Source organism: Suricata suricatta, chromosome 17 (assembly GCF_006229205.1).
Source record: "Suricata suricatta isolate VVHF042 chromosome 17, meerkat_22Aug2017_6uvM2_HiC, whole genome shotgun sequence".
Taxonomy (NCBI): domain Eukaryota; kingdom Metazoa; phylum Chordata; class Mammalia; order Carnivora; family Herpestidae; genus Suricata; species Suricata suricatta.
The window spans coordinates 48,547,152-48,565,733 of NC_043716.1; the positions used below are offsets into that span (position 1 = coordinate 48,547,152).

The window sequence follows — 18,582 nt, forward strand, 5'->3', positions numbered from 1 at the left end:
GGGGAACGGAGGAGGGAGAGAGAGTTGGGGAGAGAGAGGGATGCAAAACTTGAGAGACTATTGAATGCTGAGAATGAACTGAGGGTTGAGGGGGAAGAGGGAGGGGGGAAAAGAGGTGGTGGTGATGGTGGAGGGCACTTAAGGGGAAGAGCACTGGGTGTTGTATGGAAAACAATTTGACAATAAAATATTATGGAGAGAAAAAAAAAAGAAAGTACATTATTCTGATGACAATAGGGGTAAACAATAAAAATCATAAGTCCCTGCAATAGCCTGTAAAATTGATCAAAATCAAATAATGTTCAAAATAGTGTCTGCATGTTGACTGGCTTCTTGAGCTCCTTTTGTTTTCTTTTACACTGTATGAGATATTACAATACTTCTCATGTGGGTCATGCCTCAAAGAAGTAAACAAGCCAACAGATAGAGGGATATAGACAACCTAAAGCTGCTTATCTATTCTATCATCCTTCCCAGACAGTCCATCCTAACTAACATCACTACCAAAACAAGATCGTTGGCCACAAGCTCCATTTTGTTCGCAATCTAAGCCATGTCAGTGGGTCTATTGGGACCACTATTTCTTTGTGTCGACACTGATAAACTGGTCTAACACCTTTCCTGCAAGAATTTCAAGGACCTCTACATCCAAGAGAACACATAGTTTTGCAGGATTTATGTATTTTAACCATGAATGGATTTCCTGGTTTGGAGGAATTTTGACCAGATTCCTCTTTTTTGATCTCAATTTTTCTAACTAGTGATTTAGAGAAGCACAGATGAGAAGCATGACCATCTCACTACTTTGGTTTGCAGTGAGGAATTCACGAAAAGATGAGAGTTTCACAATAAAATCTAAATTACTTAAGTTTCATGTAGATTTCTTGGCCAATTACCAGTTTCTCTCGTCCTGAGGGAGGCCATTTGTGGTACAGGCCTTTAAACTGTCGGATTCTTTAATTTTGTGACTTTCAAAAATTTAGCAAAGGGAGATCTCATGCTTTAAAGGGGAAAATGTTTATAAAATTATCTCAAGGCTTTTCAGACGTCAAACAGTTTGGGCTTTCCACATCCGTGACCTCATAAATATTCTCATGTGCTAAGTGTACATGAATATGAAACATACAGATTAAAAAATATTCACTATTCAACAAAAAAAGAAAGGGCTTGGTCCTTAAATAGAGCAGCATGCCAGGGCAAGAAATGCATAGCGTATCTAGTGGGTAATAGAACAGTTTTACAAGGCATGAAATGTCATTAGATAGAGATGACTAGTAGGTTAGCATTAGAATGTGACAAAAGAGTGTTTGTGGAGGATCTAACTATAAGACCGTATGTGATCAATTTTGAGTTATTTTAGTATCTGATGTGAAGGAAGGCTTGAACTCTCTCTCTCTCTCTTTCTCTCTCTTTTTCTTTTTACACAGATAGTTGATTATTTCAGCACAATTCATGGGAAAGAGCATTTTTGCTCCCATGAATTACCTGGGCTTTTTTTGCAGAAGATCAATCAACTATGTATATGGATCTGTTTGGACTTTCTGTTCTGTTAATTGATTTGTCCGTATGCCAATAACACATTGTCTGAATCATTGTAGCTTTAAAGAAAGATGTAAAATCAGGTGATTTAAATATATAAGCTTTCTTTTTTCTCACCACCCCCCTCTGTGTGTGTGTGTGTGTGTGTGTGTGTGTGTGTGTGTTTATTATTCTAGGTTTCTTTCATGCCCGTGTAACTCTTGGAATCGGTTTTTCAGTTTCTCAGAAAAATCCACTGGGATTTATGTTGGGATAGCATTGAAATCTATGAATCAAGTGAGTGGAAAATTGATGTCTTAGCAATCTTGAGTCTTCCCATGCATGAACCTAGAATAATTCTCTATTCAAAGTTGATAAGTAAAATGACTGAAGCCTGGAGATTTCTGTATGGGAATATTTTTGGTTAGGAATTCAATTTTAATAGATGTATGGTTAGTAGAGATTTATTACTTTTATCATAGTTTTCAAAGAGCCACATTTTGGATTTGTCTATTTTCTCTCTATTTCATTGATCTTTATCTTTATCTTAGTTATTTCTTTTCTTCTACTTACCTTGTGTTGTATTTTTTCTTGTTTTTCTAGATTTTTTTTAAAGATTGTATTTTTAAGCAATCTTTACACTCAATGTGGAGCTCAAACTCAACCCCAAGATCAAGAGTTGCATGCTTTACTGCCTGAGCCAGGCAGATGCCCCTGTTTTTCTAGATTCTTAAGCTAGAAGCCAGATGATTGATTTTAATCATTTCAATGCTTATGCATTGACTTTAAGTATTAAGTGTTTAGCCATTGATTTTAGGCATTTCAAGGTATGCATTCCTTTCCAAGAACTCCTTAGTCGATTTTTGTTACGTTAGGTTTTCTTGATGATCAGTTCAAGATATTTTCTAATGTCCTTTTTTTTTTATTGGATTCATGGACTACTTAGAAGACTGTTGATTAATTACCAAATATATTGATCTTTCTGAATCTCTACATATTATTGCTTTCTTTTGCCTTAATTGTGGTCACAGACATGTAATTTATGGTTTCAAACCTTTGAAAGTTATTATATCTACTTTTATGACAGTACATGTAATATTTGGTTTGGGTGGGTCCAGCATATAGTTAAACTCATGTGCTCTAGACAATACTGTGATACAGTTGTTGGATGCAAAGAAAAATCATGGACACCTTGATGACAATAAATCTGACAGCTTAGATGAAATGAAAGAATTTTTTGAAAGCTATAGACCACCAATATTAATATAAGACTAAATAGAAAAAATCTGTATAGATGTCAACTGTTCTTTCTATATTCTACATGTAGTGTGTTCTGTCATATAAGTGAATTATAAGTGTTTTCTCCTGAGCTGTGGCTTTGCCTTTTAATCCCCCCCCCCCATGTTCTTTGAAGAGATATATCTTTCTTTTGGTGAAGTCTAGTTGGTCCATTTTTTTTTTTTTCACAGTAAATGTTTTTGCATCCTGGGTTTTCTGTTCCAAGGTAGAGAGAATAATTTCTTTGACCTCCTTCTGAGCTGTTTGGGATTAGGTTTTTACATTCATGTCCATACTTTACCTTGAATTAATTCTTTCATAGTGTGATGAATCCTAGCTTTTTTGGACTCCTGCAATGGGGAATGTCCTTGTGGACAGGTGCTCTGTCAATGGGGTCTTACCCCATGTGGTTTCCTTCTTTCAAAGATCCAATGCCTCTGACTTTCTACTCTTTTCCATCAGTCTGCAATGCCTTCAAAGTTCTGTTTATATTTTGCTTAATTTGTAATTGTTGTCTGTAGGAAAATTAGTCCATTCCACAATTGGGCTCAGAACTCTTTGAATTTCTTTTAAAATGTAAGGATTCAGTCAGCAATTCTCAGAAATTCTGGAAAATTTTCAAACTATTCATTTTATGTGTCCTTTATTTTCTATTATCTCTAGTGTTTCCTTTTGTAATTCCTATTAGACATTTTTATACTTTCTTATTCTATCCCTATTTTCTCTCTTGATGTCTTATATTCTAATTTCACTTTCTCTTTTTGCTGCATTCAGGATAATTTCCTCATCTACCTTCCAAATTACTAATTCTCATTTCAACAGCAGCTTCATTTGTCCAATGATATTTTTTCTGTCTTTGATTGCATATTTTAATTGTGATCTTTCCCCTCCCTCCCTAATTCTGCCTATTCATGCTCGTATTTTCATTATATATCCTTAATTACTCAACACACACTTATGTTATTGTCTTTTTACATTATTCTGTCATTTCAAGTCTTTAATATTCATCCTTCTGTCTGCTGATCCTACCTGAAAAATTTGCAGTGTACCATTTGTGATTGTGTGAGCATCTTCAGCAGAGGTGGATGTCCTTTTTCTCAGTGAAACTGTAGCCTTTGAGATTGCTCTGCACCTTGTTCCCAGGGTTTCAAGAGCCAGTGGCCAGTGATCTGCTTTCACGTTGATTTCTCATCTTGGGGATATAAGCACCATGTAGGTAACATATATTTTGCTCCATGTCAGTATGTGATGTTAGCTTGAGATGTTTGATTTCCAACTGAAGACTTTATTTTCTCCTTCCATGGGCAGAGATGTACATTCTTATTGCCATGCAAACAGGCCAGTAAATGGACTTACCCTAGCTCACCCTTTGCAGAAGGGTCAAAGTTAGACCAGTCTCCACCTGATGTAAGGACCTCAGTTCTAAATTTCAATCTAACTCAAGCTCAATGCAGCCCTTTCTGTTCCTGAATGTGAATGAAAATATCAGTTCCTAGTCTCTACAGTCTAGCTCTGTTCTGACAGTTCCTGAGGTTCCTAGGTCATTCATTTGTAAGCTTAGCTCTCTAGCTTGAGTTCATTCTTTATTTCTGGAACCTGAGAATTATCCTTTCTTTCCTTTGGGCTCAACTATATGATGAATCAAGTATTTCTGTTGTAGTAAAAAGAGACTTCCTAATCCTCATTATAGTTTAAAGTTTCTATTAGATTTTTTTAAAATTCTTGAAGGCATGTAGTGAGTATGTTTAATTTATATGTTTATCCTTTGTAGTACTCAGCACAGCACTATACAAATCCATTAGTGCTTAATATGAATAGACAGAATGAATTTAAAAATAAATGAAAGGAAGCAACTTTTGATAATAAAAATCAAAAGGGAGAAGACTTTAACACTTTATTTATTTATTTATTTATTTATTTATTTATTTATTTAAAGTGGGCTCCACGCCCAGCACAGAACCCAATGTGGGACTTGAACTCATGACCCTGAGATCAAGATCTGAGCTGAGATCAAGAGTCAGATGCTTAACTGACTGAGCCACCCAGGCACCTGGTGACATTAATATTTTAAATAGATGAATTCTCTCTCCCCATCCCAAGTGGCTAGAGGAGTTAGGTAGGGAGCAGGAGATGATGGAAGGCATTAACTTCCTCATTAATGTACCAACAAGCACAATGTCCCGCTTCATTTCAGAAAGAAAAAAAATACCGTGTGTTTGCTGTCCACAGAAATTCTGCCAACATCCTGGTGGTTGCTGGTTTATAATTTTATGGGTTTACAGAGGATCAAACACTGTATTATTATGTTTGGCTACCAACTCAGGTCAGCAGTTCAAAAGGAGAAGAAAGGGGAGCAGAGTGGGTAGGAGGGAAGGAGGAGTATGTGTAAGCTGATGTATGTAAGACAATAGATTTAACTTCCTGAGTGTGAAGCTGTCTTTACCAAACCTCAGTGAATTTCCTTGCCACAGAAGATAATTAGTATATATTCAGAGCTGTTTCATAAGAATTAAAAATTTGGCAATTATGTACTACTTTAATTCTGACTATAGAATAAATTAATAAGTCATTTGCTCCATGTGTTTTCTTCTACAGAGATTTGAAAAGGAAGATTTTTATATCAACGAAGACAAAAAACAGATTATCAAACATATCCTAAATCCCAAATCTCTCTCCCTTCAAAAGATATGTATTTACCAAAATGTAATTAGTAGGAGTATCGATATTAAGTCTTACAAGTATAATTTTAGGCATCTAAAAACAACATCCAATAATTATGGAGTAATTACAATATCTGAACTATTTTAAGACTTCAAACAATGTATATATTGTCTCAGAAAAGAAAACTTAGTTTATTAACGTAAGAAACTCTGCACTTGACCATAACATCATCTAGTGGGACCAAGAGGAAATTAAGTTTGACTTCTTTGCCACAGCTTCCTTGCCTAGGACCCACAAGGGACCAGAAGAAGGGTGGCTAAAATAGTTAGGGTTGAGATTTTGTTTAATGTAAAACAAATTCATTTTTCTAATATATACAACCTCTCTCTCCTAGTCCTGTCTCATAGTAACTGTTTAGTGTTGTTTGCTTTATCATTAGCTGGCTCCGAGGGAAATGGAAGAGGATTGTGCACTAATGTTAGAAAAGCACCAGATACAATACAACTGTGTTTATTATTATTAAGATAAAAGTGCATAGAAACCAATAGATTCTCTCAGTCCATTTATCCATTATGTTATGTATTCCCTTATTCTTCCATCCGACAAGGATTTAGGGAATACTTATCTTGTGTTTCAAGGCATTAAGAATGCAACAGTGAAGAAGAGGAAGCAACACCCTTCCAGGGAGCATATATTTGGGCAGCGAGGTCCCATAAAGAAGAAAGAAATAATGTAAGTGCCAGAGTTAAAATGGAGGAGAGAAATAGAGAGTGGCTAGCGTGTACTAGAGATCTCTCTGTAGGGCAAGGGAGTCAGATGTGGCCTTTCTGAAGACAACAGTTATCAGATATGTGAAGGATAAAGGGAACCTACATTGTGAAGATTGAGAAGCATTAATATCAATAAGTAGGAGCAGACCCTCCTCTAACAGGTTTTGGGTTCCAGGACAACAGTACAAATGGAAGTCCATATGCCCTCTATCTAAATACTTCAAGGTTATAAACTGAGCTAACAAACTGGCGATGTAATATTTTCTATCCTTCTGCCTTGACAAATAAACCTTCCTAACAACCTGGAGGGCCCTGCTTTGAATTTAGAATTCTTGGTGACCTTGGCATCCTTCACTGGCCTGTGGTCACATGGGGCCACTTCCTGGGCCTCCACTGCATGAGCTCATCCATGGCCCCATTTCTACTTGTCTTTACACCCCTGGCTGCCTCCCATAATGTGGACCCCAGTCCCCACATCCAAGCTCTTCCCAAGCTACCCCTTCGCACACTCTAGGGCCTAGAGAGTGCACATCAGTATTTTCAACCAACTTGACTTTACTAAAACTCTTCCAACCCTTTGTTGGGAAAGAGTCCAACAATTCCAAAGGCACAGCTCTCAAGCTGTGGCTAAGATGGAAATATTTCTAAAACATCAAAAAGGCCAGTAAATCTAGAATGGGTAAGAAGCACGAAGGCCATTCATAGTAGATGAAATAGAAATACAGGAGCCAGAACACTCAGGGACTCACGGCCACACTGGGTGATTAATTTTCCCCATTGATGTAGAAAGTTATTAATTTGAGTCTAATCTTCTGGCTTCACATATATATGTTACACTGGCATTTTTATCTGCTACAAAAAATGTTCCAAAAATACCTGTCTAGCTTACAGATTTCAAGGAACAGTTTCCAATAAGGGATTTGGTATTATTCCTCCCCTCTCCCCACTCGATAAAAAAAATAAAAATAAAACTACTCCTACCAAACACCACCTACTTGGAGCAAGTGAAACCAGCTCCATTTCATGAGAAGGAAAACTGGAGCTCACTTTTCTGTAGGGGGGCAGAATAAAAGACGATTAGGGGCAAGGAGACTGATTAAGGTTCTGCATCTCCCTCCCATTTGTTGGCTGTGTGACTTTGGATGAGTTAACATCTCTACCCTTGGTTTCATCTAATAAATCACCTAATAAATAGTGATCATATAGTATTTGCCACATAATGTTATTGCAAGAGTTTAAATGAAGTCATGCATATAACATTTAATGAATTTAACAGAATGCCTGACACATAATATATAGTCAGTAAACGTTTGTTGTAATTAGTATGGTTATTACTATTATTACAACAACAACAACAACTATGTCCACTGTTACTATTATTTAGCCCTACAGTAACAATTGAGAAAAAAATTTGGCTTTTCTGACTCAAAGACTATGGTCTTTTAGGGAGGAAAAGGCAAATAAGGGGCGCCTGGGTGGCTCAGTCAGTTGGGTGTCTGATTCTGACTCAGGTCATGATCTCGCAGTTCATGGGTTCAAACCTCGCATCAGGCTCTGGGCTGACAGCTCAGAGCCTGGAGCCTGCTTCAGATTCTCTGTCTCCCTCTCTCTCTCTGCCCCTCCTCTGCTCTCGCTCTCTCTCTCTCTCTCTCTCTCTCTCTCTCTCTCTCTCTCAAAAATAAACATTTTTTAAAAGGCCAACAAAACTCCGACAGCATCATTATTTGTAGATGGGCGCCCTCATCCACCATCATAATATGAAAGGCGATAAAGTGAGGGCATCCACAGCTCCTAATTTTGTAAAGGCAAAGCTATTTCCTTCCCCATACAGTCACACTCATTGCGAAGCTGGTGTAGAATCAGAAGCTTCAGGGAGCTCTCGAGTGTCCACACAAATGGAGTGAGACAGTTTTTAAAATATAAAACAGTACAAAAGCTGATTATAAGTTGGGTTTTGGCTTTGGGGCTGGAGGTTCAACATCTCTCTCTGTCTCTGTCTCTCTCGACTATTCTTCTTTCCTCTTTTTTCTGTCTGTCTCTGTCTCTCTCACAGACACACACAGACACACACACACACATCACATCACATACATTAGACATGTGTACACTGTTTTCTCTATATTGTCTTTTAGGTCTTCTTTGGTGCCCTACAACTGCTCTAGACAATGTACTCATAATCAATGGTTAACTACCTGTGAGTGAGTCAGACTTGCAATTTCGACACAATCTTAAATATCTTCCTCTATTAAGCATTGTATGACATTCATGACAAGTTCAGTGGGTTAGGGAACCATAATAAGGTGATTTTGAGAATAAAATGTTTTGTTCTCAAGCATTGTACCTGAACATTGCACTGGCTCTAGGAAAACTTAAACCTTGCTTTCTAGAAGGCATGTCTACAAGTTTCAATCTCTCTGAACATCGGTTTCCTTTTCTGTGAGGAAGACTACCATCAATCACTACTTTTGTTTCTGCTAACATTTATTATTATAGTAATTACTTGAAATTAGGGCTGAGAGACTCTGGGAAGCCCAGACTAATTCATGCATACCACTCAAGAGTAAAATCTTTGACAAAAATCTCTAAGAGCAAGTTGTTAATGTGGGTTCCTCAGAAAGAAAAGTCTGAGGCCAGGGCCGTGGTGAGTAGATTACTTTGAGAAGAAATCTCAAACAGGAGGGTTGGAGGACTGGAGAACATAGATCAAGGATGACAAGAAAGACAATGATTCGGAGCTGTCATGCCCATCTCCACTGAGCTGATAGTTTGATTGCCTAACCCCACAGGGTTCCTCCCAAGAACTGGGTTTAATGGGATTTCAAATTTTCCATGGGAAAGAAGGAAGAAGGAGACTTTTATGTACTAACTATCCTCCTAATTTCAAGTGTGACCCATATGATGGTAATTCCTTAGAGCTTCCAGGATGCACATGTGTGGGTGCCCAGAAGGTTCCATTGTGTGGGTGTCAGAGAGGCCCCAGGGCAGAAAGGGAGAGAGGCTCATTGGAGCTGAAGCAGGAGGCTGTCGGATCACACAGTTGGCAGCTAGCAGCTGGTTGCCTTAGCACAATCTTAGCAAAAGATGGGCCAAGAGTATGTGAGGTTCAGCCCAAGGGGAGTTGTCTACAAGCATCCTCCCTCATAATGGGTTAGCAGTGGGTGAGTGCTCCCCTTTAGTAGAATTCAAAACAATATAAAAATGTTGTAAATTCAGATTACTGTTAGCTGTCTTGGGGAATAAGAAATGGAGGGAAACTTTCCTTTCCCTCTTCTATCTAATGCAGATGTTTTAAAGCTTGGCACTATTTCCATTTTGGGTGAGATGTGAATTCTTTTTTGGAGAAAGGACTGCTCTGTGCACTGAAGGACGTTTAGCAGTATCTCTAGCCTCTAACCACCGGATTCCAGTAACAACCTATCCCCCTGGTCATCCCCAAGTGGAGACAATAGGAAATGTCGTCAGACATTTCCAGATATATCCAAGGGCCAGTTGTCCCCAGTTGAGAACCACTGATCTAACAGCATTGAGATATGTCTTTCCTGGTTCCTCTTTCTTTCTTCCCCCACACCCCCATCACTGACCCCCATGAGTTTCTATGCCCCATGCCCACAAGCAGTCCATACCTATGACTTCCACCCCCTAGTGACCTGCACTGACCAAGATTCTTCTCTGCAGCTGTTTACTAGAAATGCTATTAAAAGCAACTTGATAGCGCCAATGCAACTGGATGTAATTAAGAGCAATTAAATAAAAGAATCTTATGAAAAAAAGGATAAAGGGAGTACTCAAATAGTTCATTGCAATGAGGTACGGTTAAAAATATTTTTTATGTGTTTTTCTCCATTTTAAAATGCTCCTCATTTAATAAAGAATGGTTTAAAGAGTACTCCAGAAAGTTTCCTTTGGTAAGCATACCCCAGACCAACAAATTAATGAAGATACTGTAAGTCCGCCCAGGAACAATTCTTTTTTCTGTCAGAAGTTACATCTTTTTAAAAAAAAATTAACTTTTCATTTTAGAATAATTTTAGATTTACAAAAAAATTGTGAATATAGTGCAGATGGTTCCTAGATACCACACACCCAGTCATCTTTATTATTAATATCCTCCATTCGCGTGGTACCTTTGTCATAATTAATGAAACAAAATTGACACTTTTTTTATTTACTAAAGTTTATACTTTATTTAGATGTTTTTCCTTTCTCCTACTGTCCTTTTCTGTTCCGGGATCCCGTCACGACACCACATTACATTTAGTCCTATCTCCTCAGGCAACTCTGGACGGGACATTGGTACCCTCCTTTCTAATCCAGGTCTTCTAAATTGAGGAGCCCTGGGGGACCCTGCAGGACAGCGCATTAAAGTGGTGCTGGATGGGAAAATGTTTGTTCTAGTTGTACGCAAATAATAACAGCAATAGTAACCAGCCATTGCATTTTTACCATGTATTCCAGGCAAGTGCTTTTCATGCATTAATTCATTGAAACTTCTTGAGAGCCCTAGGGAGTAAGGCCTGGTTACCCAGTTTTACAGAAGAAGACATTGAGATGCAATACACGGAACATTTTCATCACCGCATAACTAGTGATTGGAACTTACTAGTAAGCCACACCCAGAACCTAACTAAGAAGTCTCTTAGTGAATGAGGTCTGATGCTAGTGTTTTTTTCTTCTTGTCGTTTGTTCGTTCTCTCTCTCTCTCTCCTTCTGTGTTTATTTATTTTTAAGAGAAAGAAAGAGCATGAGCAAGGGAGGAACAGAGAAAGAGAGAGGGAGACAAAGAATCCGAAGCAGGCTGTAGGCTCCAAGCTGTCAGTACAGAATTAGACACAGGGCTCAAACCCACGAACCATGATATCATGACCTGATCCAAAGTTGGACACTTAAACAACTGAGCCAACCCAGGTGCCCCACTTCTTGTCATTTTTTTCCCCATAATATTTTAGTCAAATTGTTTTCCATACAACACCCAGTGCTCTTCCCCTTAAGTGCCCTCCACCATCACCACCACTCTTTTCCCCCCTCCCCCTTCCCCTTCAACCCTCAGTTCATTCTCAGCATTCACTAGTCTCTCAAGTTTTGCATCCCTCTCTCTCCCCAACTCTCTCTCCCTCCTCCGCTCCCCCTGGTTCTTGTCATTTTTAACATGTCCCTAACACTGCCGTCCTTGATGAAGCCCATGGCTCTCCATTCCACTATAGCTCGTAAGCTATTTAGAAATAGAGACCCTTTTTATTCGCATCTCTATCCACAAAGCACTTAGTTCGATGCCTTATGCATTTACAGCCATGCACTAAAGGATTATCAAATTGAATTTTTTAACTAACAAAACATAACCTAAATTATTCTGGCCTCTAAGCTTGAACCCAGAAGCTCTGAATGAGCAAGAAGAATGTTTCTGGCAGAATAAGAGCTAAAAATACCTTTTCATTAAAGTACTGCTCAGAAATACCAGTGAGCTCTGGGAAGAGAAATTTCCGCAGGTCCTCTGGCTGTATACAGCCCAGGGCTGAGGTCTAATTGTAGGAAATGGGGCCGGGTCCAGGGCTCTTCCCCTGCCCTTGCTGGGAAGACAAAGTGTGGTGGAAAGCATGTGCTCTGGGGTTCGGGAGACCGAGGGTCCAGAGTGGAGTCCGCCAGGCGCTAACTCTTAATCTCCCTGGAGCTCCAAACACCTCACCTGTAAAATCCTTGTGAAGGATCTCGGGCCAACTCTGAGCATTCCTCCAGCTGTAACATCCTATGACTTTAGGTGCAATTATGTGAGTCCTGGAAACAGTGCTCATCCACGCAGCCTTTTTGGAAAAAGGGGAAGGAAAAAGGAAAAGAAAAACACTTCCATAAAAGTATTTATAGCACAGCCAGTGACTATGAATCATGGCATAATTAATTCTTTTATACAGTTGCTTGTTCCCTAACTTGGTGCAGTAGTTCCCAAGCCCTGCTCCACAGCAGCTCCATTGACAGATATGGCATTTTCCTTGTCTCTTTGCACTGAATAAGTTCAAAGCATTCAGACTAATCTCTGAGTTTCTGCCAGTTCTAAATTTCTGTAACGGCAGGATGCTAATCATCTGTGACTGACTGGCAGACCCAGTTGCCGAAGGATGTAAGATAAATGTGATCTACTTTGACTTTAATAAAGCTTTGGATTAATTTCCTCACATCAGTTTTATCCATCAAGTTTTAATATTAAGTGCTTTACAATTTAATTATGATTGGCCCAGAAAATTTAGCCATGGGCTGGTTTGAAATTGCTGTGTGCTGATCCTGTAGTTACTGTAGATAACAAGATACCCTCTTGTTCAAATGCATTTAACCCTCCGTTTCTTCAGCATGATTCTGGCAAAGCTTTCCCGTAACTTGTCTTCTTAATAACACCCTTCCAGAACAATATTTCCTCATAAAACACTTCTCCCGAGTCTTAATTCCACATTCTTAATATGGTGTTTAGGGAGCTACCTACAAGTGTGTTCATGCCAGAGGGCTTGATGTTCTCTTGATTATATTTCGCAGATTTTGTTTTTCTTTACTACACATCCACTTCCAATTTGGAGTTGAGAAACCTTTGTTTCCACCTCTTCCCCCTGAATTAGGAAATTAAGGGATTCATATGAAGCTAACAATAGCTGATATTATGTTGACAAATTCCACTGAAGGACCTAAGGAGAAAAATGGTATATATGTGCAATATAAATGCTTGCATATTCACTATTCCAGTTGAGTCTTATGTCATGTTTGACTTTTGATGAGAGCCATGTGAATAAGAGGTGGCTCATCTGCAGTTTAGATTTCCTCTTTGACCTTGAGCAAGGACGTAACCTATGTGGTATTGATTCCCTCACATGTAGAATAAAGAACCTGGGCTGGTTGGCTTCTGAGGTTTTTAAATAATTGTCCAATGGAAAGATCCAGGGAGCAATGTGGATCAATCCATTTTATCATTGCCCAAGCTGGCTCATGTCTTAAAACAATAGATAGTTATGGGTAATTTTGAAGTTTCTTTCCTTTTCTTTTTTTTTATGAATTATGAAGGATAAATCTTTGGTGTATCCTTTCAGGGTAACCCTATGTAAAAGATGTGACCACCAGCGTGGTGAATTTATCTGATAGAAATGGCACCATACTTTCATCACCTGCTACAGTGATAGAAATTTACACACTGCACTAAAAGCCTAAACGTTTTGGAATCACTCAGAATATGATCAGTCTGCCATAAATGCTCCCAAGAAGGATAGTAGCAAGCCAGTCAAGAAGTGCAATTCTTGGCAGATACAACCACATTTCTGAAAGCAGGGTCCTCAATATCCACTTGACCCAAACTGAACAGATTTAAAAAACACCCAGGGATTTCCAGCTTTGTCTGTTGTTTCATTGCCTTCAGCCACTACTTAGCCCTTAACATGGCCTTTTTAGAGTTCTGTCTTTCAACCATATTTTCAATTTGTAAGCTGGAGAGAGACATAGCTACAGAAAATGATTGAGGCACTCTTTCTTGTTTTTTTTTTTTTTTGTCTTTGGGTTTTTTTTGGGTTTGTTTTTGGTTTTTGGTTTGTTGTTGTTGTTCTATTTTGTTTTTCAGGTTTTTGGGGGGTTGGTTTTTTTTTTAAGTACATTTCATACCCAGTGCAGAGCCTAATGCCAAGCTTGAATTCACAATCCTGAGAGCAAGTCAGATGCTTAAGCAATGAGCCACCCGGCACCCCCTCTTTCTTGTTTTATGATATTCTATTATGAGAGAGAAAATATCTTTTCTTTTCTTTCACTTTACATCTAATAAAGTATATCTTACACATTTATAAAGAAACTGTGAGACTCCACATAAGACAGCAATTTGAAACTGGGGATCTCCTGAGCTAACTGCAACTTCAGTTGTGTCTCAGGATGGTACGTCCTCATTGGTAGCAGATCTGATTTCATAATGTTGCTCAGAGTATATGATCTTAGAATGTTAGGGGAATGGCGTTTGGTGCCCAAATATTATGCATATAATTACCAAGGAGTTGGAATTACAAAGCAGCTCTATTATCTACGGGGGCAGCCCAGACCTCCTGTGCCCTGTCATACTCATTGCATAACAGAGGAGGGCTGGCGGGTCCCAGTGTAGTCCAAGCGACTTTCTTTTCAGAGCTAAGCATTTTATTCTCAGGCTGCTAAACATCAATGGATAGTCACGCTGCTTTCTCACCACCCAACTTCTCTCTCATGATACCTTTACCTGCTGATATAAGAAATCTGTCAGAGAGAAGCTATGTGTTCCACATAGCAATTTTTTTTTATTTCTATGTACTACAAAAATGAATATCAAATAAGACTTGTGGAATAAGAGAAACACTAGTTTGAGGTTGGTTTTGCCTATTGTGCTAGCTAATTCCAACTTCTGGTCTTAGTTGCCCTGATCTAGAGGAGCTTTTATCATTATTTACCTAGGGCGTGTTATTGGTTCCAGTTCTTTCCTGTAAAGTAGGCATTGTCTATCCGGAGCTGGAGACAGTAAGAACAATGACATAGAAAGGAGAGCTGGGGATATAGTTCCTGGTCTCAAAACAAAACAAAACAAAAGCTCTATGAATTTTAAATCTAAACAAGTCAAACCAAACAACCTCTCCCTTTGCAGGACAGACACACATGATTGGAAGAAGAATAGGGATTGTTTTTAACATTGTGCGCCACCATTGATAGAAAAATAGAATTTGCTTCCTTTATATCCTGTTATTCTTTAAAATAAAGTTTTGATACCAGTAGGCCTGTCTATAACTCCGTTCATGTCATAACACTTGAAATTGTTCTTACTTTCAGTGGTTTCCCCTTTATCAACTCAGGATTTCAGTATGTGGCATTTTCCATAGGAGAACAATTGCTTGTTTGCAATGTTGCAAAATGACTTGCTTGCAGACATCTAGAACACAAGGTTATAGAACGTGCCCATTTTTAATCAGCAGATGACTACCCAGCTGAGTGACAAAATCATGGTAGGAGGAGAATGGCTAAGGGTTTTGTGGTCCATCCCCTCATTCTGAGCAAGGTTACAATGCATCTAAACTCTTAGAGAGATTAAAGCCTTCTTTATGTGAAAGATTCTACAAAGAAAAAACAGTGAGTGCTGTGTTCCAGGAGAAAGTCTGTGGCCTTACATAATACCCATATTTGAGTTCTAGCTCATCCACTAATAGGCTGTACAACCTCAGACAATTATATAAATTTTTAAAGTTTAAATATCTGCCCCAATACTCTCACTTGAGAATTCATCATTAATTGAAGTTGACAATAATTACTACATATATTTATATGGTGATATACCCAGGGAAAATTGGAATTTTTATCTCAGGTCCTTTGTATTTGGAATTTAAACAGATTTCTGCCTTTAGTCAGGGATGATACCTGTTGATCAGAGAGATTCCCTAGAGATTCCCACAGGTGTCAATCTACTATTCTTCATGAGGAAAACCATCGAATTTTCTGTAAAGCGGGATCTGAGCTCTCTGGGACATGACCTTTTCATCACCATTGGTGTAATGAAATCCTGAGGTCTGGGTAGGCCTATGTGGAAATTTGTGTGAGAAAAAGAAAACATTGTTTTGGTAACAAAAGGAAGGATTGAGGATTTCGCTGCTCTCTGAAATCCCCACATAGTGAAAGCAGCTAGGCTGGACCAAGATGGATGGCCTTGCTTAATGCTGCCTGTCAAGGAAGGCTGAAGTGGTTCTGGATTTGTGCCACCGATGACTCAGGCATTTTCACTGAGAAGGTGTCCAGTGCTGCCTCCAGTGGACTGAGTACCAGCTGATCCTAGTTCGTGGTCTAGTAGAGCTGGTCGTTATGGATTCTCCATAAACGATGTAAAATTCCATTTCTATGTAAAAAAAACCCATTCTGTTTTAGTAAAGCAGACTATTACTTATAAGTCTTACTGTCTGTCAGAGTGTTCTCAGCTCCTGACTATTTGTAATCAGCTTCTAGCTTGTTTTGAGAGGGCTGAGAATTTGAGAGGTTTCTTAATTCTGGTGTGGGAAATGGAAAGAATTCAACTCTTGGTGGTCAAAAAACCCCCCAAAAAACCGGGGAATGATTCTTTTCATATCACTGAGAAAAATACTGGCCTGTTCTTTGGCCCTTGGTTTCATAAAGACGTTTTTTAAAGATCCAAACAATATCAGAGCTTCAATTCCCTTGGCCTCATGTTTTGCTCTACCCTATTTTCAAATGGAAGGAGTTGGCGTTTGGGGGAAGTATCGCTAGATAAAGTGTTCTTTTCTCTCTCTCCAAGGTCACCGCTGGCCCAGTTTACCCTCTTGTGTTATCCAGGAGACATAGTTATGCAAGTTCCAGATTTTCACATATTTCTCAACCAGGAGAACCCCACCAGGCAGAAGCTCTCCCTTAATTCTTTACTGCTGTACTCCATCTTTTCTCCAGCATGGTGACATCTTGGTGGCATCTGGACCTACTGCCAGATAAATAAGATGTACAGGTGTGGAACAATAAAAGTCACTGTGCTTGCATGGTTAGCTTGGGGATGGTATTCAGTGTTCCCCATATAACTCTTATTGGATATGGATAGCACTTGACACTTCTCACTATACTTTCGTGTACACTGTCTAAGTTGCTTCTTGGACAACCTTCTACAGTTGGTGGTATTATGCCCTTCTTATAGATTAATTACTCATTCCCTAAGTAAAATTGAGTTATGCTATGCTAGGTATTGAGGATAGAGTTTTAAAGAATCCATGTTCTTTGCCTTAAAGGAGATGGTAGGCCAGTGAAGAATAAAGATAAGTAAATGGGTAATTGTATTACAGGGAAATAACTGCTATAACAGTGCCTGTGGGAATGCATAAGAGAGAGAATGTTTTGAGACTCTGGTAGAGACCCCATTTATGTACACTGCTTGACCATTACGATCTCACTGCATGCTGGTCTGTCTTCCACCTGCCAGCACCTTCATCTGTTTACCTAAGGGGGCTTTCATTGGTCACCCAGGCTATTCATCTCTTGACCAATGACTGGTAAGCATTGGTATACAAATGTCCCAGGTCCTTTGCTCTTCATATGGGTAATTCTATGTACATGATTCCTATTGTTCTCTGTACTTTCCCAGTTGGATCAAGCTCTATAACCCACAGTGATAACTGTCTTGATAACACTCTCTTAGTGGCCCCTTGACCTTGCACCTCACTTTGGCACTTTGTTTTTCCTAGGATCACATTCCAAATAAACTAGTTGAAGTCTAACCCATGTCTTAGAGTCAGCTTCTGGAAGAACCCAAATAGGAAGAAATGATCAATAAAGTATCTTTTAAAGTTAAAGACACACACACACACACACACACACACACACACACACGTCTCTATTTAGAATATATTTTTCATTCTTTAATCTATTCATTTATTTAATAAAATTTGAGTACCTTTTGAATACTTGGCGAGAGTTTCTGAATATCTGGGAGGAAGACAATAGACAATTTCTGACTTCAAGGGGATCATAGTCTAGTGGTAATAGGTCAGTAAAAATAGAAATATAGGAAGAATCTTTGATATCTTCAATAAGGAAAACAAGGTAAACACAACAACAGGACTCCCTTTGAGAAAAATAAACACTTCATTTTATAAATGTGTACACTAATGCAATGAGAAGAGAAAAGGTTACCCAACCTGCCTGGCTAGGATCAGGCAGAGCAAGGACAGCAATGGAGGGTTCTGTATTCTAATCCAGTATTCTTACTACCAGACCACACTGTCTCTTCCTCATTGAAAAGATAAGAAAGGGTTAAACTACTTAAATTTTGTGGCAGTTAATTATGTCTAGAAAAGTATGTGATCATGTGCTAACCACCAACTTGCTGTTTCTTTTTTTATATATATGTTATGTCTTTGTTTTATTTTGAGAGACAGAGAGTGAACAGGAGAAAGGCAGAGAGAGAGGGAGACACAGAATCTGAAGCAGGCTCCAGGCTCTGAACTGTCAGCACAGACCCCACTATGGGGCTCAAACCCACAGACCATGAGATCACGACCTGAGCTGAAGTCGGATGCTCAACCAACTGAGCCACACAGGCACCCCCCAACTTGCTGTTTCAAATGCAGTTTAAGTAAGCTAGAGGAACAAATAGGTTAGGAAATGATTTCTTCCACTTTTTCTTATCTCCCCTCATGGGCCAAACTTAGTACCTTTAAAATGTTTTATTTATTTAATTTTGAGAGAGAAAGAGAGAGAGACAGAGAGACAGACAGAGAGAGAGACAGAGAGAGCGAGAGAGAGCACAAGTGGGTGAGGTGGGCAGAGGGAGGGAGAGAGAGATTCAATGCAGAGCCTAACATGTGGCTCAGTCCCATAACCCTGGGATCATGACCTGAGC

General features: G+C 39.0%; 1 long non-coding RNA gene across 2 annotated transcripts in view; it reads left to right on the top strand.

Moving 5' to 3' along the window:
- Positions 1-18,582, top strand: part of LOC115283033 — a 36,106-nt gene that overhangs the window by 6,076 nt on the left and 11,448 nt on the right. Inside the window, exons 3-4 of one of the 2 annotated variants that reach the window (XR_003904868.1) lie at positions 6,096-6,189; positions 16,495-16,729. The exons of the other annotated variant lie outside the window; for it this stretch is intronic. This is a non-coding gene — a long non-coding RNA (uncharacterized LOC115283033). Of the gene's footprint in view, positions 1-6,095; positions 6,190-16,494; positions 16,730-18,582 lie in introns of those variants that run through there. 2 annotated transcript variants of the gene reach the window in all.